The sequence below is a fragment of the Vulpes vulpes genome, chromosome 14 (genome assembly GCF_048418805.1).
Source record: "Vulpes vulpes isolate BD-2025 chromosome 14, VulVul3, whole genome shotgun sequence".
Lineage (NCBI taxonomy): Eukaryota > Metazoa > Chordata > Mammalia > Carnivora > Canidae > Vulpes > Vulpes vulpes.
The window spans coordinates 38,903,130-38,926,444 of record NC_132793.1 but is presented as its reverse complement, the minus strand read 5'-3'; the positions used below and the strand labels follow the sequence as shown (position 1 = coordinate 38,926,444).

General features: G+C 37.7%; 2 protein-coding genes across 3 annotated transcripts in view; one reads left to right on the top strand and one right to left on the bottom strand.

Annotated features, from left to right (window-relative positions):
- NDUFAF5 (NADH:ubiquinone oxidoreductase complex assembly factor 5) overlaps positions 1-23,315 on the bottom strand; it is a 129,073-nt gene that overhangs the window by 11,640 nt on the left and 94,118 nt on the right. The window lies entirely within an intron of this gene.
- Positions 1-23,315, top strand: part of SEL1L2 (SEL1L2 adaptor subunit of SYVN1 ubiquitin ligase) — a 62,280-nt gene that overhangs the window by 4,771 nt on the left and 34,194 nt on the right. The gene's annotated exons all lie outside the window — the stretch shown is intronic.

Genomic DNA, 23,315 nt, shown 5'->3' with positions numbered 1-23,315 from the left:
CCACACTCTGCTGCATGAACCCAGACCTAGGGAAGTTGTAGTAGCACTCTAAAATAGTGATGTCAGGGCAGAGATACAGCAAGAGCCCTGGGAAAATTCTTCTAGTTACATGGGTGAGTGTCAGGAATGGAACAGAACTGCTCTCTAATTCAGCTTCCCATTTTAAGATCATGAGTGGATTTTGAAATAATTTGAGAACTCTGAACCCCTAACATAGTTAAATTTTACATAAAATAAATTCACCTATGCAAAAAAAACAAAAAGTCCAGAAGTAAATCTATTACCTTTCATGATGTTTGGTTTTTACATTTCGAAAATTTTATAAACTAAGTACGTTTCCCCCCCCCCTTTTTTTTTTACTAAATGCATTTCATTTTATTCCAAGAATAACACAGAAAATCTGAAAAACAGAAAAACAAACAAACAAACAAATAAGACAAGCCAACCATTCTGACTCAACTATTGTTAGGATTGCTCTATATCTTTGCTGAGCTTCTTCCTCATGCATCTCTTTTTTTTATATTAATCTAATCACAGTGCAAGTGCATATGTCATATTGTTTCTGGCTACTTTGACTTAATGCTATAGCAAAACCATGTTTTCGTGTTGTTGGTTTTTTTAATAAAAACATTTCTGATTACAAAATAAATTCATGCTTATTACAAAAAAAAAAAGTCTGAGAATTCAGAAAGTATAAAGAAGAAAGTAAAAGTTGTCTAAAAGCTTACCTCCCAGAGATCATTTTTGGTATCTCTGGGAGGAAAGTGCAAAAGCTAGACTTTGGAGTCAGAAAGACTTCAGTTCAAAGCCACTTGCTTTTTAGATACCTCCTAAACAAAATCCTTTCCCCTTCTTCTATATGAGAATCCTTTGATATACTCTCTAGTTCTGTTTCCCTCATAATCTAATAGGAGTAAAATGTTAAGTGTGTTCCTAGGTAGCATTGCTACCTAGATTGAAATGACTTCTGATTGACAAACTTCCTTCCTATTGAGGCAAACTGTAATGAATTATATATAAGTACCTGATGGTGATAGTGATTCTTATGAGAACTTGGGACACTATTTGTATGCAACCATTATTTGGGGAATGAGGCTCCTGCACCCACCTAATGTGGATCTTACCTCCTGGAGTCATCATCTGAGGGACCAAAGACAATGAATGCTGGAGGACTGTGTGAACTGCAGCAAGAACCCCCAGAGGCGAAGACCTGATGCTGCTCTTGGAAACTATAGTGCCTGTGCTATATCCACCTGAATAGACTGATGGCAACTGTAGCCTATGGGAACCTTGTGAGTCTAAGTTTTATTTAATTGAAAGAGAACCTGGACTGGAAAACTTCTAATGGGTGAGACAACCTCTCTATATTTCATCTATAGGGTTAAGATATGATAAAATGCTGGATACTGTGTCCATCTGGTCACAGTTCTATCTCTAATATTTAGCAGAGTGCCTAGGACAAGGAATATATGTTGAATGCTGAATCAATTAATGATGAATGATTTAAAGGAATTATTTTTTTTAAGATTTTATTTATCTACTCATGAGACACACAGAGAGGAGAAAGAGAGAGAGAGAGAGGAGAGAGAAAGAGAGACAGAGGGAGAAGCTGGCTCCATGAAGGGAGCCCAACACAGAACTTGATCCTGGGTCTCCAAGATCATGCCCTGGGCTGAAGGCAGTGCTAAACCGCTGAGCCATCCGAACTGCCCATATTTAATGGAATTATTGTGAGAATTAAAATAATGTGTAAAGGTATTTAATTCCATACCTAAAACTTTTTAATCATTCATTAAAAAGAAAGGATATAAATATTATTATTATAGAATTTTTCCTATAGCTAGGTAGAATTTTTTTGACAAAAATGAGATCATACTTTAATTGCTATTTCCTAATCTCTTTACTCAATAATATATCATAAACATCTAGCATGTAAATATATACAGATCAACATCACAATTTTATTTTTTAAGATTTCTTTATTTATTATTTGAGAGAGAGAGTGTAGGGGGAGGGGTCGAAAAGGAGAGAGATGGAAAGAATCACAAGTGGACTCCACACCAAGCATGGTAAGCAAAGTCAAAGCTTCATCTCACCACCCTGAGTTCATGACCTGAGCTGAAATCAAGAGTTGGATCTAGGGGGCAGACGGACAAGATGGTGGAAGAGTAAGGAAATCGACTCATCTGGTCCCCCCTTACGTAGATAACTTTCAAAAACATCCTGAACACCTACATATTCGACCTGAGAGGTAAAGAAAGAACAGCTGGAATACTACAGAGGGAAAAGTTTTCACTTCTAACAAGGATATGGTTGATATTTTTGACTGCCTCACTCATACAGCCACTCTGCACTGGACAAAGTGACTAGAAGGAAGAATTCACCACAAATGAAAGAACCAGAAACAGTACTCTCTGCCACAGTTACAGAATATGGATTTAAATACAATGTCAGAAATTCAATTCAGAAGTACAATTATAAATTTACTGGTGGCTCAGAAAAAAAGCATAAAGGACTCAAGAGACATCAACACTGCAGAATTGAGATCTAATCAGGATGAAATTAAAAATAGACTAAATGAGATGCAATCCAAACTGGATGCTCTAACTGCTAGGGCTAATGAAGTGGAAGAGAGAGTGAGTGACATAGACGACAAGCTGATGGAAAGGAAAGAATCTGAGGGGAAAAAAGAGCAAAACAATTAGGAGCCCATGAGGAAAGGCTTAGGGAAATAAACGATAGCCTGAGAAGGAAGAATTTACAGATAACTGGGATTTCAGAAGAGGCTGAGAGAGAGAGGACCACAAAGTACATTTGAACAATTCAAAGCTGAGAACTTCCCTAATCCGGGGAAAGAAACAGACATTCAGATCCAAAAGATAGAGAGGAACTCCCTCCCACCCCCTGCCAAAAAAAAACAAAAAAAAACAATAAAAACCATTCAGCACCTCGACATTTAATAGTGAAACTTGCAAATTCCAAAGATAAAGAGAAATATCTTAAAGCAACTTGAGACAAGAGATTCTTAACTGAAATGGGAAGAAATACCAGATTAACAGCAGACCTCTCCACAGAGACCTGGCAGGCCAGAAAGGCCTGGCATGATATATACAGGATACTAAATGAGAAGAACACGCAGGCAAGAATACTTTATCCAGCAAGGCTGTCATTCAGGATAGAAGGAGAGATAAAGAGCTTCTAAGATAGGCAGAAACTAAAACAATATGTGACCACCAATCCAGCTCTGCAAGAAATATTAAGGGGGACCCTGTAAAAGAAACAGGGAGCCCAAAGAAATAATGCGCCAAAACAGGGACTGAATGGGTATTACAATGACACTAAGTCCATATCTTTCAATAGTTATTCTGAACGTGAATGGGCTAGATGATCCCATCAAAAGACACAGGGTATCGGACTGGATAAAAAGCAAAACCCATCTGTATGCTGTGTATAAGAAATTCATTTTAGATCTAAGGACACCTCCAGCTTGAAAATGAAGTGGTGAAGAACCATTTACTATTCAAATGGTCCTCAAAAGAAAGCTGGGGTAGCAATCCTCATATCAGATAAATTAGAGTTTATACCAAAGACTGTAGTAAGAGATGAAGAGGGACACTATATCATGCTTAAAGGGTATATCCAACAAGAAGACCTAAAAATTATGAATATTTATATCCCTAATGTGGGAGCTGCCAAGTATATCAATCAATTAACCAGAGTAAAGAGACACTTTGATAATAATACACTAATACTAGGAGACTTCAACACGGACTTTGAGCAAAGGACAAATCTTCTAAGCAGAACATCCCCAAAGAAACAAGGGCCCTAAATGATAAACTGGAACAGATGGATTTCACAGATAGTTACAGAACTTTCCATCTGAATACAGCTGAATACACATTTTTCAAAAGTGCACATGGAACTTTCTCCAGAATAGACCACATACTGGGTCACAAGTCTCAACCAACACCAAAAGATTGGGATTGTCCCCTGCATATTTTCGGACCACAATGCTTTGAAACTAGAACTCAGTCACAAGAAGAAATTTGGAAGAAACTCAAACACATGGAAGTTAAAGAGCATCCTACTAAAAGATGAATGGGTCAACCAGGAAATTAGAGAAGAATTAAAAAGATTCATGAAAATGAAGATACAACTGTTCAAAATCTTTGGGATACAGCAAAAGCAGTCCTAAGAGGGAAATACATCGCAATACAAGCCTCCCTCAAAAACTTGAAAAAAACCCTCCAATACACAAGCTAACCTCACACCTAAAGGAACTGGAGAAAGAATAAAAGCCTACATCAAGCAGGAGAAGAGAGAGAATAAAGATTAGAGCAGAACTCAGTGAAACAGAGACCAGAAGAACTGTAGAACAGATCGACAAAACCAAGAGTTGGTTCTTTTTAAAATTGGAAAAAAACTCAAATACACAAGCTAACCTCACATGTAAAGGAACTGGAGAACGAACAGCAAATAAAGCCTACACCAAGCAGAAGAAGAGAGTTAATAAAGATTCAAGCAGAATTCAATGAAATAGAGACCAGAAGAACTGCAGAACAGATCAACAAAACCAGGAGTTGGTTCTTCAAAAGAATTAATAAAATAGATAAACCCCTAGACAGCCTTATTAAAAAGAAAAGAGACTCAAATTAATAACATCACAAACAAAAGAGGAGAGATCACAACCAATACCAAGGAAATAAAAATTATTTTAAAAACCTAGTATGAGCAACTATATGCCAACAAATTAGGCAATCTAGAAGAAATGGATGCATTTCTGGAAACCCACAAATTACCAAAACGGGAACAGGAAGAGATAGAAAACCTGCACAGGCCAATAACCAGCAAGGAAATTCAAGCAGTCATCAAAAACCTCCCAAGACACAAAAGTCCAGGGCCAGAGCCAGATGGCTACCCAGGGGAATTCTATCAAACGTTTAAAGAAGAAATAATACCTATTCTACTAAAGCTGTTCTGAAGGATAGAAAGGGACGGAATAGTTCCAAACTCATTTTATGAGGCCAGCATTACCTTGATTCCAAAGCCAGACAAAGACCCCACCAAAAACGAGAATTACAGACCAATATCCCTGGTGAACGTGGATGCAAAAATTCTTCAACAAGATACTAGCCAATAGGACCCAACAATACATTAAGAAGATGATTCACCATGACCAAGGGGGATTTATCCCCGGGATGCAAGGCTGGTTCAACACTCATGAAACAATCAACGTGATAGATTGCATCCACAAGACAAAAAGCAAGAACCATATGATCCTCTCAATAGATGCAGAGAAAGCATTTGACAAAATACAGCATCCATTCCTGATCAAAACTCTTCGGAGTGTAGGGATAGAAGGAACCTCCCTCAGTATCTTAAAAGCCATCTACGAAAAGCCCACAGCAAGTATAATTCTCAAGGGGGGAAAAGCTGAGAGTCTTTCCCCTAAGATCAGGAACACGACAGGGATGTCCACTCTCACCACTGCTATTCAACATAGTACTGGAAGTCCTAGCCTCAGCAATTAGGCCACAGAAAGAAATAAAAGGCATTCAAATTGGCAAAGAAGAAGTCAAACTCTCCCTCTTCCCAGATGACATGATACTGCATGCAGAAAAGCCAAAAGACTCCACCCCGAGATTGCCAGAACTCATACAGCAATTCAGCAATGTGGCAGGATACAAAACCAATGCCCAGAAATCAGTGGCATTTCTATATACTAACAATGAGACCGAAGAAAGAGAAATTAAGGAACCAATCCCTTTTACAATTGCACCCAAAAGCATAAGATACCTAACCTAGGAATAAAACCTAGGAATAAACCTAACCAAGGATGTAAGGGATCTGTACTCTAAAAACTATAGAACACTTCTGAAAGAAATCGAGGAAGACACAAAGAGATGGAAAAACATTCCATGCTCATGGATTGGAAGAATAAATATTGTGAAAATGTCTATGCTACCCAGGGCAATTTACACAGTCAATGCAATCCCTATCAAAATACCATGGACTTTCTTCACAGAGTTGGAACAAATAATCTTAAGATTTGTATGGAATTGGAAAAGACCAAGAATCGCCAGGGGAATATTGAAAAAGAAAACCGATGCCAGGGACATCACGATGCCGGATTTCAAGCTGTATTACAAAACTGTGATCATTAAGACACTATGGTATGGGCACAAAAACAGACACATGGATCAATGGAACAGAATAGAGAACCCAGAAATGGGCCCTCAACTCTATTCAACAAAGCAGGAGAGAATATCCACTGGAAAAAGGACAGTCTCTTCAATAAATCGTGTTGGGAACATTGGACAGCCACTTGCAGAAGAACGAAACTAGACCATTCTCTTACACCATACACAAGGATAAACTCAAAATGGTTGAAAGATCTAAATGCGAGACAAGAATCCACCAAAATCCTAGAGGAGACACAGGGCAACACCCTTTTTGAACTTGGCCACAGCAACTTCTTGCAAGATACATCTATGAAGGTAAAGGAAACAAAAGCAAAAATGAACTATTGGGACTTAATCAGGATAAAGAGCTTCTGCACAGCAAAAGGAGCAGTCCACAAAACTAAAAGACAACCTAAAGAATGGGAGAAGATATTTGCAAATGACATATTTTGGCTAGTATCCAAGATCTATAAAGAACTTATCAAACTCAACACCCAAGAAACAAAAAATCCAATCATGAAATGGACAGAGGACATGAACAGAAATTTCTCCAAACAAGAGCTACACATGGCCTACAAGCACATGAGAAAATGCTCCACCATCACTTGCCATCAGGGAAATACAAATCAAAACCACAATGAGATCCCACCTCACACCAGTGAGAATAGCGAAAATTAACAAGACAGGAAACAACAAGTGTTGGAGAGGATGTGGAGAAAGGGGAACCCTCTTGTACTGGGAATGCAAACTGGTACTGCCACTCTGGAAAACCATGGAGGTTCCTCAAGAACTTAAAAATGGAACTACCTTACGACCCAGCATTGCACTGCTACGTATTTACCCCAAAGATACAGATGTAGTGAAATGCCACGAAAACCTGCAGCCCAATGTTCATAGCAGCCATTTCCACAGTAGCCAAACTGTGGAAGGAGCCACAATGTCCTTCAACAGATGAATGGGTATGGAAGATGTGGTATATATTTACAATGGAATATTACTCAGCCATTAGAAGGGACGAATACCCACCATTTGCTTTGACGTGGGTGGAACCTGAGGGTATTATGCTGAATGAAATAAGTCAATCGGAGAAGGACAATCATCATATGGTTTTACTCATACGTGGAATATAAGAAATAGTGAAAGAGATTACAAGGGAAGAGAAGGGAACCGAGTGGGAAAAATTAGAGAGGGAGACAAACCACAGAGACTCCTATCTCTGGGAAACAAACAAAAGGTTGCAGAAGGGAGGTGGTCGGGAGATGGGGTAACAGTGTGATGGGCAGTGAGGAGGGCACTTGATGGGATGAGCACTGGGTGTTATACTATTTGCTGGCAAATTGAACTTCAATTTAAAAAAAAACATAGAATGGCTAAACAGATTTAAAACAATAACAATAATATCCAACTATATGATGTCCACTAGGGACTTTAGATATAACGATACATACAGGTTTAACGTGAGAGAATAAAAAATATATATATTCCATGCAAATTGTACAAAAAGCGAGATAGGACCATAATTATATGAGACAAAATAAGACTTTAAGTCAGAAAATGTCACAGGAGACAATGAAGGACATTATATGATAATAGGGTCAATTCAGCACCAAGAGATAATGATTTTAAATATATATGTATCTAACAGTAGAGCACCCAAACATATGAAGCAATCACTGACAGAACTGAAAGGAAGAATAGTAACACAATAATAGTAAGATATTTTAATGCCCCATTTTAAATAATGGATAGAAGTTCAATGAAGAAATAGAGGAGTTGAACAGCACCATAGACTAAATGGACCTAACACACATAGAGAACATTCTAGCCAACAATAGCAAAACGCATATTCTTTTTAAGGACATATAGAACATTTTCCAAGATAGACCATATGTTAAGTCACAAAACAAGTATTAATATTTTTAAGAAGATTAAAATCCATACCAAGTATCTTTTCTAAACACAATGGAATGAAACTAGAAACCAATAGCAAAAAGAACACTGGAAAATTCACAAATACGTGGAAATGAATCATCATACTCTTGAACTATCAATGGGTCAAGGAAGAAATCACAAGGAAATTTGGAAAATATCTTGAAGCAAATGAAAATTAAAATGCAACATATCAAAACCTATGAGATGCAGCAAAAGCAGTACTATTAGGAAGGTTATAGAGGTACGTGGGTGTATTAAAAAAGAAAGATCTGGGATCCCTGGGTGGCTCAGCGGTTGAGCACCTGCCTTCCGCCCATGGCGTGATCCTGGAGACCCAGGATCGAGTCCCACGTCGGGCTCCCTGCATGGAGCCTGCTTCTCTCTGTGTGTGTCTCTCATGAATAAATAAATCTTAAATAAAACAAAACTGTCTTTAAAAAAAATAAAAATAAAAAAGAAAGATCAACAACCTAACTTTACATCTCAAAACAACAGAAAAAAAAAAAAGATGAACAAACTAAACCCAAGGTTAATGGAAGGAAAGATATAAAGATTAAAGGAAAACAAACAAAATAGAGAATAGAAAAACAATTCTATTGAAACAAATCTGAGGGGACTCAGCAGTTAAGCGCCTGCCTTCGTGATCCTGGAGCCCCAGAATCGAGTCCCATGTCGGGCTCCGTGCATGGATCCTGCTTCTGCTTCTGCGGGTGTCTCTGCCTCTCTCTCTCTCTCTCTCTCTGCGTCTCTCATGAATAAATAAAATCTTGGGGGATCCCTGGGTGGCGCAGCGGTTTGGCGCCTGCCTTTGGCCCAGGGCGCGATCCTGGAGACCTGGGATCGAATCCCACATCAGGCTCCCGGTGCATGGAGCCTGCTTCTCCCTCTGCCTGTGTCTCTGCCTCTCTCTCTCTCTCTCTGTGACTATCATAAAAAAAAAAAAAAAAAAAAAAAAATCTTGAAAGAAAGAAAGAAAGAAAGAAAGAAAGAAAGAAAGAAAGAAAGAAAGAAAAACAAATCTAAACACATGCCACTACATGGATGAACTTTTAGGAGGTCATTATACTAAGGTGAAATAGGCCGGTCACAAAAAGAGGAAAGCTAATTGAACTCATTTATACGAGGTCCCTAAAATAGTTAAATTCAGAAACAGAAAATAAAATGAAGGTTGCTAAGGGCTAGGAAAAGGGAGAAAAGAGGAAGTGTTTTTAATGCCTTAGGGCTTCAGATTTGTAAGATTAAAAATTCTGGAGATGTTGCACAACAATGCACACATAGTTAGCACTATTCTACAGTACACTAAAAAGGCTTAAGATGGTGAATTTTAGTTACATGTCTCAATTTTTTTTAAAAGTGGAAGTCTCCCTTCATTGTCAAACTCCCATGCCTGATAATAGTTCAATATATGTGTCTTTCCAAACCACTTTCTAACCGTTCATATACATATATGTGTAGTTTTTTTTAAAAAGCCCATTCCTTACTGATTTGGAATTCCTTTGTTACAACATGCTGAATTTTCTTATATTCATGGACCTAAATCTAGACCTTCTAGTTCCTTGTCTTCATCTATTTTTTTTTTAAGATTTTATTTATTTATTTAAGAGAGAGAGGGAGAGAGAGAAAAGGAGCACAAGAGGGGAGCGGGGCAGAAGGAGAGGGAGAAGCAGGCTCCCAGCTGAGCAAGAAGCCTGATGGGGGCTCAATCCTACAACCCCAGGATCAAGAGTTGAGCCAAAGGCATATGCTTAACCAACTGAACCACCCAGGCGCTCCTAGTTCCTTGGTTTTTACTGAACTATTTTTATAATAATGAAAAGATGTTATTTGCATTTTTCATCATGTTGACATTTGCAATCAATGATGCAAAGCAATGCTAAGTAAAACTGCTGGCATGTTAGCATGAACTAATGAAGTGCACCAAACTGTCATTTATACTGTTATTGTATCCTTCATACCACACACTCACAGAAAAACTAAAAATGCTAATATCGCTTAAGAATATCCTTGATTTTTTTAAAAAAAGAATGCCCTTGATGAAGCAGTAAAAGCATTATTTTTGTAAGTCTCAACTCTTAAATACATGTCTTTTTATATTCTGTATAAGAAGATGGAAAGTAGGCATAAAGCATTTCCAATAGTGGCATATGTTGTTTGTTTAAAGGAAATGCTTGAAATGCTTGTTTGAGTTCCAAGCTGAAATAGTTTTTTCATAGAACACCATCTTTACTTGAAGGAACAATGGATCAGCTATGTTCATTTAGACTGGCAGACATTTTCTTGAAAATGGACAGTAAGCCTGTCATTTCAATAAAAACTATTGAAAGTATTGTCTCCAAAGACAACTTCAAGCTTTTAAGCAAAAATTAGAATTTTGGAATTCTAGCTTATATCCGCTACCATGTATATCCTATGTCTGCTTGACACTCTAATACTTAGTTTCATGATGATCGTATTAAATGTTGTTTTGATATTGTATAATGCAATGTGTCAAATTTGGAAGACTTGCATAACTTAGTGAACTGATATTTTCTAAATAACCAATGCATGATATTATAAAATCCTGTTTAGGTAAAAAAACATTCCATTCAAAATGCAAGATAGACCAGTTGATCTTAATGTAACGGAATAAGAAAAGTTCATTATATGATTTCAGATTTCATACTACAATTAACCTTTAAGAAGTTATCACTGTTGAGCTTTGGTGTAGAACCAAAGAAGTATATCTACAATTATCTGAAAAGGCTGTTAAAATACTCTTACCTAAAAAAAAAAAAAAAAATACTCTTACCTTTTCTAGGTTTATTTTCTTTTGCTATTTCATTTTTTCTTTTAGCTTTTTGAGATATGTGTTTAATTTTCTTATTTATTAAAACATTTAAAGCTGTATATTAAAAAAAAAAAAACTTAAAGCTGTATATTTTCCTCTACATGAGGCTTTAGCCACATTCCTTAACTTTTATATATAGTGCTGTCACTGAGTTCCTAGTATGTCATTTCAGTTTCTATTTTATCTTTGCTATTTGCTAAAAATTAGAAGACTCTTGAAATTTTTATAGTTAAATTTTGAGCTTTTTGTCAGTAATTTTCAGTTTCACTGCTTCTAGTCAAAGAAAGTAGTATCATTTCTATTTTTGAAAGTAAATTAACTATTTTCTGTGTGATAATTTTTTGAAAATAACTAAATTTTTTGCTTTTTAATTTTTTGGGAATGATCTTCCATATAAAATCTTGTATTTAGATGTGGTCAGAGTATGGTGTTTTGTTTTGGTTTGTTTTTACCTGCCCAGATTTTCTTTTTGAAATCACTTTCCTTCTTTTCTCAGTTCAAATGGGCTCCTTATCACTTTCTGAATCTAGAGCATAATGATACAGGCTCAACCAATCAGATTATTCTCTTCTTGTATTCAGTGATTGATTTGCGGGGGCGGGGGAGGTCTTGTGATCTAACCCAACACTTTTGCTGAAATCACTGGGAAAGAAACTGGCTTCTTTTAGAGGGACTTCCATATTTAAGAGATAAAGATACCTAGGTTTGTTGGTGATTGTTTTTGCCTCCATGAGGTCAAACCACTCAAAATAAAGCCATCATCAAAAAAAAAAAACAAACAAACAAACAAAGAGAAAGAATGTCTTGATATCTTCATTCTGGCCTCTAGATCTAAATTATCTAAAGGCAGATACCACTTCACAGTTAAATGAGCCAATAATTTGCACTTTTGCTTAAGCCAGGTTGGTTGCATTTTCTGTACTTGAAATTCAGAGAATCCTAACCAATATAAGTGGACATCTCTGCTGATGGGAGGGAAGTTCATTAAGTTAGTAGATACACAGTAAATCAAAATTAATCTATATAGTAGTTGCTGCCTTAGTACTTAATTGTTTAAACTGTATGGTAATTTGGTGCTTAACAAATCAATTCCTTCTTGTGCCACTTTCTGCCTTGTAGACACTTGAGGGCAGCTATTTGATACCTTGTGTTCTCTCCTACAAAGATTCTCTATTTTGCCTTCCTCATGTGACGTATTTTAGGTAATATTCATCATCTTGTATGTTCTCTGAATTTGATCTACATCATGGATGCCATATTTGTCATAGCCCTGTTGAAGCAAAGTAGTTACAAGTTTCTTAAAAAAAAAAAAAAAAAGGAGATATCCCAAAGTTGATGAAATGCATTACTTTTTGTTACTAAATTATATGCAAAAGGAATGGCTGTCACAAGCCAAGTTATCCCACTTAATGCAGGAGAAATTGCCAAATTCCTAGGAATAGATGAAAAACTAATGAATAATGAGAAACTGTTGGAACCAATTTATTTATCACAAAAGATTATTATGACTAAGGTGTTGAACATCAAACATTGTCAGGAACTTCCTGCTAACTTTGAAGTCAACTTTCAGCTACATGTGATTTGACTGAAGAAAAAGAAGTATAAATTTAGTCAAATTGGAAAGCATCAGGATTAATAGTTTAGAATGAGTCAGTACTTTAGAAGAAATCCTGGAAGTCATCAAGGAATATTCCCTGAGGAAATGTTGCACTACTGACATTCTTAATGGTATGGAGAATGATATGCTGAAAGACAGTCATCAAGGAAGTTTTCTTTTCTTTTCTTTTCTTTTCTTTTTTTTTTATCAAGGAAGTTTTCTAAGTTGAAAACAGATACATTTAGATCTGAATGAGAAGAATTTTGGAGCACCTAAATTAATTTAACTTTTATTTACTTTTTTGTGTAATTAAAGAATGACATAATAGAAATCTATGTCTAAAATGTCTAAAACAACTAATAAGAGTAAAACAAAAAACCTAATAAGAAAACATTTTTAAACTTTAATTGACATCATTTATATAATTATATAACTTACAGTCAATGGTGTCTTATAATGGATAAAATATAAATTATCATCTCTACCACATTTTTCAGATTTCTTAATCTAGCAAGTCTATAAAATAGAGCTTGCTTAATACAGATTGTTCTTAGTGAACTAATGCTGCTTGACAAATAGTATTGCTTCATTTTATGGGATTTTCAAAAACAAATATTTTGAAAATATGATGGGGAATCTTACCATAAAATCACCAGCACTATGTGTGATTTGCAGAATTTTACATCCTCCAAGACTTATGGCTTCTTTACTGCCCTCTTTATTTACTTAAAATCACTAACAAGTTGGCAATGACATAATTTATAAATTCTCTCAATACCCAGGGATGTACCTGGATTGGGCCAAGAAATTTGAACTCACTCCAAATGGATGTTGCTGCACTCTGCTTCAGGTGCTTCTGACAAGTGCATCCTATCCTTTTAATTCTCAATATAAGTATCCTTGTTCCCATTACTATGGCTATGTAACAAATTATCCCAAAACCTAGTGGCATAAAACAACCATTTATTATACTAAGAGTTCTGTGGGCCAAGAATCTGGTCAAAGTAAAATGGACATGTTTTGTCTCTGATCCACAGTATGGGGGCCTTAGTTGGAAGACTCAAAGGCTGGGGGATAGAATCACCTGAAGGCTTATTCATATATACGTTTGGCAGTTAATGCTAGATATTGGTTGAGACCTTAGCTGAGGCTGATGGCCAGACCACCTACATGTGGCCTCTCCTGTTGTATAGGCTTCCTCACAGCATTGTGGCTGAGTTCCAAGAATTAGCATCCTGAAAGAGCTAGGCAGAGCTGTATCCTTTCAATGACTTACCCTTGGAAGTGTAGCACTACTTCTACCAAACTTTATTGTTTGAAATAGTCAAGAATCTCCCTTAGGTAGTGGAGGTGAAATAGACTACAGTTTTTTATTATGTCGGTTAGGGTGCTGAACTAGCATATGGGACTAGAAACATTGTTGTGGCCATTTTTAAAAAAGATTTTGTTTATTTATTTAATGGGATAGGAGCAGAGGAAGAGGAGAGAGAGATTCCAAGCCCATTTGGGGCTCCACCTCAGGAGCCACTCTGAAACCAAGAGTGGGACATATAACTGACTATGCCACCCAGACACCCCTGCTGTGGCCATTTTTAAGAAAAAATTGCCACAGTTCTTGACAAAAGACAGAAGAGTGTGGACATATCCTATTTCCTCTTAGTTATTAATCATTATGAATTAATGAATTTAGGTATGTTTGAGGTATTTCAGTACATTGTGGTAATCATTCATTTTAGTGCTCAATTTTTCCATCCTTAAGTGAGTAGGAATCTATTTTGAGTTTGCTCAGTTCTTTGGTCATAACCATAGTGTTTTCTGACAGCTTTCTTGCTATCATATTGTATGATATGATACCTTGATATTGATATGATGCTTTGCATGAGAAAATGTTTCAAGGGCATCTTATACATTTTTTGTCCCACACCCAGAATTTGATATTTTCCAAGGATACTGGTTTCTTTTCAGTTTGAGAGGGTTTCTGTTTTTAGTTTTAAACACAATTCCTTTTGGGGGTGTGAATTGAGAAATAAATGTAAATTTTAATATATTGAGAAGTGTATGCATATTAAAAATTAAAATTCTTTTTAAAAAAGATTTTATTTATTCATGAGAGACACAGAGAGAGAAAGAGAGAGAGAGAGAGAGAGAGAGGCAGAGATACAGGCAGAGGGAGAAGCAGGCTCCACGCAGGGAGCCCAATGTGGGACTCGATCCAGAACTCCAGAATCACACCCTGGGCCTAAGGCAGGTGCTAAACCACTGAGCCACCCAGGTGTCCCTAAAAATTAAAATTCTAATACTTCTGAAGGTTTAAAATATAAACATCAATGCCCTGCTCCTCTCCAGGCCACTCCTTATTCTCTTAATAAACAACCACTTTTGTTTCAGCTATTTTCTTCTGATAACTCACCACCATTATGATTCTTGATAAATTGCTACTACATGCTGTCAATTTTTATACTTCACACATTATCTGTAGATTTGCTATATTTTGCTGTATTATAGATGATGCTTTAGGTCATTTACATTACTTTCTCACTTTAGGTCATTTACATTACTTTCTTACTTTTTCTCCTTGCACCTCTTATTGACAGAATCACACTATTTTTTGCCAGAATATAAATGTAGGGAGCACCTGGATGGCTCAGTTCATTAAGTGTCTGCCTTCAGCTCAGGTGATGATCTCAGGGTCCTGAGATTGAGCTCTGCATCAGGCTCCCTGCTCAGTGGAGAGTCTGCTTCTCCCTCTCCCTATGACTCTCCCCTGGCTCATTGCTCTCTCTCTCAAATTTATATACATATATGAAATTGATATATATTATATATATATTTATGAACATAATTGTGAAAGTCTGCTCTGGTGTTTCTAATATTTTCAAGGTTCTACTCACTATAATTACCATTTACAGAAGTTCATTACATACTCTTATGTATATCACTGATAATATACTTTTCCATACTTTATGTTAAAAACAATCTAGTCTTAGCCATTCATCTTAATAGTTGATGAAATATTTGAAGAGCACAGGGTCATAGGCAGAATCCTGTGGCAGATTGCCAGAGACTTGCTTTCACCTTGGCATCAACCCATTAGTCTACTCTTTATTTACTATCATCAAAGCCCACATTTCTGTTTTTTTCATCTAGTTCATGAGAACATCCTGCAAGGCTTTGTTAAATGTCTCCCTAAAATAAAGATACAAAAAGTCTGATAGTTCAAACAGAAAATGAATAATTTCTTAAACTTCTTATTATAATTTCAAGGTCAAAGAACTGTGTCATTTTTTTAAATTAGGGAACTGACTGCATAGTTTAGTTCCCAAAAGCATAATAATTCTAATATGTGGTTTATAAATTTAATCCATACATTGAAAAAAAAATCTTCTATAATTTGACTACTTCCTCTTTAATCTCAAAAGCTCCCTTTTATGGAAAGTTGACCATAAAGGCTGTTATTACAAATGGAAGGTATCTAGAATCCTGATACTCATCTAATCCTTGTAGTTTATATTTAAAATGACTAAATTGGCTCCTTCTAAGGATCTCTTTAGTCAATATTAGATTTTTTTTCTTGCAACTCTTAGCAATTTTTGATTCTTCTCAACTTAGAAACTGGTTTATTTATATAGAAACTTTGACAGCAAACAAATATACTGACCTTTATATAAGAAAATGAAGAAACTCCTCTATTCAGTTGAGCTTCTATTTTAAGATACTTTCATCAAAAGTGTATGATTTTGTGTACAGCTTATCACATGTTTGGCCTGATTCTACTGAAGAAATTCGTGAGTTGTGGATTGTGCAGGAGTTAATTTTCCATCCTGTGACTGGGGAGGGAAGCCCTGTCTGAATAAAGCTCTAGCAAGTAAGCACTGAAACCCTGATTTTAGCAGCTTTAAAAAACAGCCCCAAAGGCATGTTCCCTCTTTCTTTTCACCAAAAAATAACACTAGGTGATTTTGAATTAATTATCTGGAGGGCTCAACTTCCTTCCTTCCTTTTTTCTTTCGTTCTTTCCTTCCTTCCTTCCTTCCTTCCTTTCAACACTAAAGGAGGACAAAAGATGTTATGAGCTTTCATGTAGTGAATATGCTGAGTACAGTCAGTGTTGTCCTACTATTTCTTTACACTTGGATGTTGTCACCTAACAACTTAACAATAAGCAGTTTTAAGCATTTGACCTTTCTTTGGAGATATAGCTGAGATGAAATGAGATGGATATACAATGGTTCAAGCTTAATCTAGAAAAAAATGCTTAAGTCAAAAGAGAAGCTGTATGATAGTGATGACATCCATGACACTTCCAGTGATTCTTAAAGGTCAAGCTTTGCAAGTTAGATTTGTTTATAAGACTTGATTCTGAGCTCAACAATTGTGCCATGGTTTGTAAGAAACTGCTGTAATAGCCAGAATTTGAATGGAATGAGTTTAGCATAGAGGATATTTTATTATATTTCAAAGCAAATTGCTCAAGTTCCATAAAAACAATTTAAAAGTTAAATATTACTTTTACTTTTTATATAGGAAATTATGTTAAAAGATTAAGCATTTTTCCTTTAATTATTGAACAAGGCTGGAAAGTATCTGAGATCATTATTTTAGCTCAAATTGCATACCAAGTAAAAGTAATCAACCTTACTGAATAGCTCAGATCCGATCTGTACCCTTTAATACAAAAAAGAGCATTAACATCAGGATGAAATGCTTTACACAGGTAATCCTAAAATTATCAAAGTGATTATTAGGTTGATACTAAAAATTATTTTTTTCAGTAAAGCAGCACAGTGCTAATAGCTACAGTCCCTGTACAGAACACCTCTATAATTCACATCCAAAATAAAATAAAAATATGAGGAATCTTTGCCATTGAGATAGAATTATTCTAGAATTGCCAAGCATGAGAAAAACATGCAGTCACTCATATTCTCCTTAATATATCAATTAAAGTTATTTTTATATAATATAATGGATTTTCTTATAACTTACAGTGCAATTTTTTAAAAGACTTATTTATTTATTCATGAGAGATGCAGAGAGAGAGGCAGAGACATAGGCAGAGGGAGAAGCAGGCTTCACGCAGGAAGCTGGATGTGGGACTCGATTCTGGGACTACGGGATCTCACAAACTGAGCCAAATGCAGATGCTCAACTGCTGAGCCACCCAGGTGTCCCACTTACAGTACAATTTTTTGAACTGTATAACTAAGGAAATATATGCATCTGAGCTAAATGACTTTTCTGATATTAAAGTAATACATATCCATGAGCAGAAAATTTAGAGAAAAAAACCAAGTGAAGTATTTTTTAAAACGAAAAGTTGCAAATAACACCACCACTTAAGAGATAATCACAATTAAATCAAGTTTTTAAAAAAATTTTATTTATTCAAGAGAGAGGGTGCACACGGGACAGAAAGAGAGAGAGCATGATTGGAGGAGAGAGGGAGAAGCAGGCTCTGCGCTGAGCAGGGAGCTCAAAGGGGGCTAGATCCCAGGATCCTGGGCTGAAAGCAGACGTTTAAACTACTGAGCCAGGGATCCCCTGGGTGGTGCAGTGGTTTAGCGCCTGCCTTTGGCCCAGGGCGCGATCCTGGAGACCCAGAATCCAATCCCACGTCAGGCTCCCGGTGCATGGGGCCTGTTTCTCTGCCTGCCTATGTCTCTGCCTCTCTCTCTCTCTCTCTCTCTCTCTCTCTCTCTCTGTGACTATCATATATAAATAAAAATTTAAAAAACATTAAAAAAAAAGTATTAAACTACTGAGCCAGAGGCGGGCAAGATGGCAGAAGAACAGGGTCCCCAAGTCACCTGTCCCCACCAACTTACCTAGATAACTTTCAAATCATCCTGGAAACAAGGATTCGGCCTGAGATTTAAAGAGAGAACAGCTGGAACACTACAGAGAGAAGAGTTTGCCCTTCTATCAAGGTAGGAAGACGGAAAAAAATAAAATGAAAAAGCATCCAAGGGGGAGGGGCCCCGTGAGGAGCCGGGCTAAGGCCGGGCTGCGAGAGCCCCCAGGACAGGAAAGCCCAGTCCTGGAGAAGCAGAAGCTATACCAATCTTCCCGACGGAAAGGCCCTCCTGGGAGCTCGAGCAGGATCCCAGAAGGGGCAGTGGAGCCCCCAGGTTCCAGGGGTCACTAACAGAGGAACTGCACTCCGGGGGGAGCACACCACACCCCGTGGCCGAGCTCCCTAAAGGGCTGGAGGGCGCGACGGGTCGGGCCTTGGGAGCACCTCCCGCGGAGGCTCCGCACGGAGGGGGCTGTGGGGCCCTGGGAGCAGGATTCCAGCGGTGCAGGCCCCGGAGCCCAGGGCGCCAGGGGACACAGCCCAGAATCTGGTGCTCCCCTTGGGACAGGCAGAGGCCAGGAAGGCACAGGACAGCGAGGACTCTTCTGCCCCCGGGAGGCACCAAGCTGTCCAGATCAGCACCCCCCGACCCCGAGCATCCAAGCCCCTATGGACTAGAAGACTGCAGTAATTACTGCTGGAGCTGACTCCAGGGCTGGAGAGCTGGCCGCCGCCCACTATTGTTGTTCCTCCTGATGTCAGCTTGTGCCTGGGACTGAGCGGGGTCATCAGGAAGTAGGAGCCTCACAGGATAAACAGATCCCACTGAACCGTGCACCTGGCAGGCAGCGGGGCAGCGCCCCCAGGTGCACACACCTGAGAATCAGCAGAGCAGGCCCCTCACCCAGAAGACAGCTGGAAGGACAGGGGAAGAGCAAGTTCTTAACCAAGCACCACTGGAAAGCTCTAGGGGAAGTCGAGGGACTTACAGTATATAGAATCAGAGGATACTCCTCCTTATTTTTTTGTTTTTTGTTTGTTTGTCTCCACCCCGTATTTCCCCTTTTGCTTCCTTTTTCCAGCACAACTTGTTTTTAGCCACTCTGCACTGAGCAAAATGACTAGAAGGAAGAACTCACCACAAAAGAAAGAATCAGAAACGGTACTCTCTCCCACAGAGTTACAGAATTTGGATTACAATTCGATGTCAGAAAGCCAATTCAGAAGCACAATTATAAAGCTACTGGTGGCTCTGGAAAAAAAGCATAAAGGAATCAAAAGACTTCATGACTGCAGAATTTAGATCTAATTAGGCTGAAATTATAAATCAGTTAAATGAGATGCAATCCAAACTGGAGGTCCTAACAACGAGGGTTAATGAGGTAGTAGAACGAGCGAGTGACATAGAAGACAAGTTGATGGCAAGGATGGAAGCTGAGGATAAAGAAAAACAAAAGATCATGAGGAAAGGTTAAGGGAAATAAATGACAGCCTCAGAAGGAAAAATCTATGTTTAATTGGGGTTCCAGAAGGCGCCAAAAGGGACAGAGGACCAGAAAGTGTATTTGAACAAATAATAGCTAAGAACTTCCCTAACTTGGGGAGGGAAACAGGCATTCAGATCCAGGAGATAGAGAGATTCCCCCCTCCCAAAATCAATAAAAACCATTCAACACCCCGACATCTAATAGTGAAACTTGCAAATTCCAAAGATAAAGAGAAGATCCTTAAAGCAGCAAGAGACAATAAATTCCTAACCTTTATGGGAAGAAGTATTAGGTTAACAGCAGACCTCTCCACAGAGACCTGGCAGGCCAGAAAGGGCTGACAGGAATATTCAGGGTCCTACATGAGAAGAACCTGCAGCCAAGAATACTCAATCCAGCAAGGCTCTCATTGAGAGTAGAAGGAGAGATAAAGAGCTTCCAAGATAGGCAGAAACTAAAACAATATGTGACCATCAAACCAGCTCTGCAAGAAATACTAAGGGGGATTTTGTAAAAGAAAGAGGAGGTCCAAGAAAACAATCCATAAAACAGGGACTGAATAGGTATTATGATGACACTAAATTTCTATCTTCAATAGTAACTTTGAATGTGAATGGGCTTAACGATCCCATCAAAAGGCACAGGGTTTCAGACTGGATAAAAAAGCAAGACCCATCTATTTGCTGTCTACAAGAGACTCATTTTAGACCTAAGGACACCTACAGCCTGAAAATAAAAGGTTGGAGAACCATTTACCATTCAAATGGTCCTCAAAAGCAAGCAGGGGTAGCCATCCTCATATACGATAAATTAAAGTTTATCCCAAAGACTGTAGTAAGAGATGAAGAGGAACACTATATCATGCTTAAAGGATCTATCCAACAAGATGACCTAACAATGATGAATATTTATGCCCCGAGTGCGGGAGCTGCCAAGTATATCAATCAATTAATAACCAAAGTTAAGACATACATAGATAATAATACACTTATACTGGGAGACTTGAACACAGCGCTTTCTGTAATTGACAGATCTTCTAAGCACAACATCTCCAAAGAAACAAAGACGTTAAATGATGCACGGGACCAGATGGATTCCACAGATATTTACAGAACTTTACATCGAAATGCAACTGAATACACATTCTTCTCAAGTGCACTTGGAACTTTCTCCAGAATAGACCACATACTGGGTCACAAATCAGGTCTTAACCAATACCGAAAGATTGGGATTGTCCCCTGCATATTTTCAGACCATAATGCTTTGAAACTAGAACTAAATCACAAAAAGAAGTTTAGAAGAAATTCTAAGAAATTTAGAAGAAATTCTCCACTTCACGTGGAGGTTAAAGACCATCCTGCTAAAAGATGAAAGGGTCAACCAGGAAATTAGAGAAGAATTAAAAAGATTAATGGAAACTAATGAGAATGAAGATACAAAGTTCAAAATCTTTGGGATACAGCAAAAGCAGTCCTGAGGGGGAAATACATTGAAATAAAAGCATTCATCAAAAAACTGGAAAGAACTCAAATACAAAAGCTAACGTTGCAGTGAAAGGAGCTGGAGAAAAAACAACAAATAGATCCTACACCCAGCAGAAGAAGAGAGTTAATAAAGATTTGAGCAAAACTCAATGAAATAGAGACCAGAAGAACTGTGGAACAGATCAACAAAACCAGGAGTTGGTTCTTTGAAAGAATTAATCAGATAGATAAACTCTTAGCCAGCCTTATTAAAAAAAAAAGAGAAAAAAGACTCAAATTAGTAAAATCACGAATGAAAAAAGAGAGATCACCATCAATACCAAGGAAATACAAATGATTTTAAAAACTTATTATAAGCAGCTATATCCCAGTATTAGGCAGTCTAGAAGAAATGGACGCATTTCTGGAAACCCACAAATTACCAAAACAGGAACAGGAAGAAATAGAAAACCTGAACAGGTTGAAAACCAGGGAGGAAATTGAAGCAGTCATCAAAAACCTCCCAAGACACAAAAGTCTAGGGCCAGATGGCTACCCAGGGGAATTCTATCAAACGTTTAAGAAGAAACAATACCTATTCTACTAAAGTTGTTCAAAAAATAGAAAGATGGAATACTTCCAAGCTCGTTCTATGAGGCCAGCATCACCTTAATTCCAAAACCAGACAAAGACCCCACTAAAAAGGAGAATTATAGACCAATATCCTTGATGAACACAGATGCAAAAATCCTCAACAAGATACTAGCCAATAGGACCCAACAATACATTAACAAAATGATTCACCATGACCAAGTGGGATTTATCCCCAGTTTTGGCAGAAGCTCGGGGGACACGGGGAGTCTGGGATGCAAGGCTGGTTCAACACTCATAAAGCAATCAATGTGATTCATCATATCAGCAGGAGAAAAAATAAGAACCATATGATCCTCTCAATAGATGCAGAGAAAGCATTTGACAAAATACAGCATCCATTCCTGATCAAAACTCTTCAGAGTATAGGGATAGAGGGAACCTCCCTCAGTATCTTAAAAGCCATCTATGAAAAGCCCACAGCAAGTATCATTCTCAATGGGGAAACACTGGGAGCCTTTCCCCTAAGATCAGACACACAACAGGGATGTCCACTTTCACCACTGCTATTCAACATAGTAGAAGAAGTCCTAGCCTCGGCAATCAGGCAACAAAAAGAAATAAAAGCCATTTAAAATGGCAAAGAAGAAGTCAAATTCTCCCTCTTCGCAGATGACATGATACTGTACTTAGAAACCCAAAAGACTCCACCTTGAGATTGCTAGAACTCATACAGCAATTCGGCAGTGTGGCAAGATACAAAACCAATGCTCAGAAATCAGTGGCATTTCTATACACTAACAATGAGACTGAAGAAAGAGAAATTAAGGAATCAATCCCATTTACAATTGCACCCAAAAGCATAAGATACCTAGGAATAAACCCAACTAAAGAGGTAAAGGATCTATACACTCAAAACTACAGAAAACTTCTGAAAGATTTTGAGGAAGACACAAAGAGATGGAAAAACATTCCATGCTCATGGATTGGAAGAATAAATATTGTGAAAATGTCTATGCTACCCAGGGCGATTTACACATTCAATGCAATCCCTATCAAAATACCATGGACTTTCTTCACAGAGTTGGAACAAATCATCTTAAGATTTGTGTGGAATCAGAAAAGACCAAGAATCACCAGGGGAATACTAAAAAAGAAAACCATAGCTGGGGGCATCACAATGCCAGATTTCAGTTTGTACTACAAAGCTGTGATCATAGAGACAGTGTGGTACTGGCACAGAAACAGACACATGGATCAATGGAACAGAATCCAGAAGTGGACCCTCAACTTTATGGTCAACTAATATTTGACAGAGCAGGAAAGAATATCCACTGGAAAAAGGACGGTCTCTTCAATAAATGGTGCTGGGAACATTAGACAGCCACATGCAGAAGAACGAAACTAGACCATTCTCTTACACCATACACAAAGATAAACTC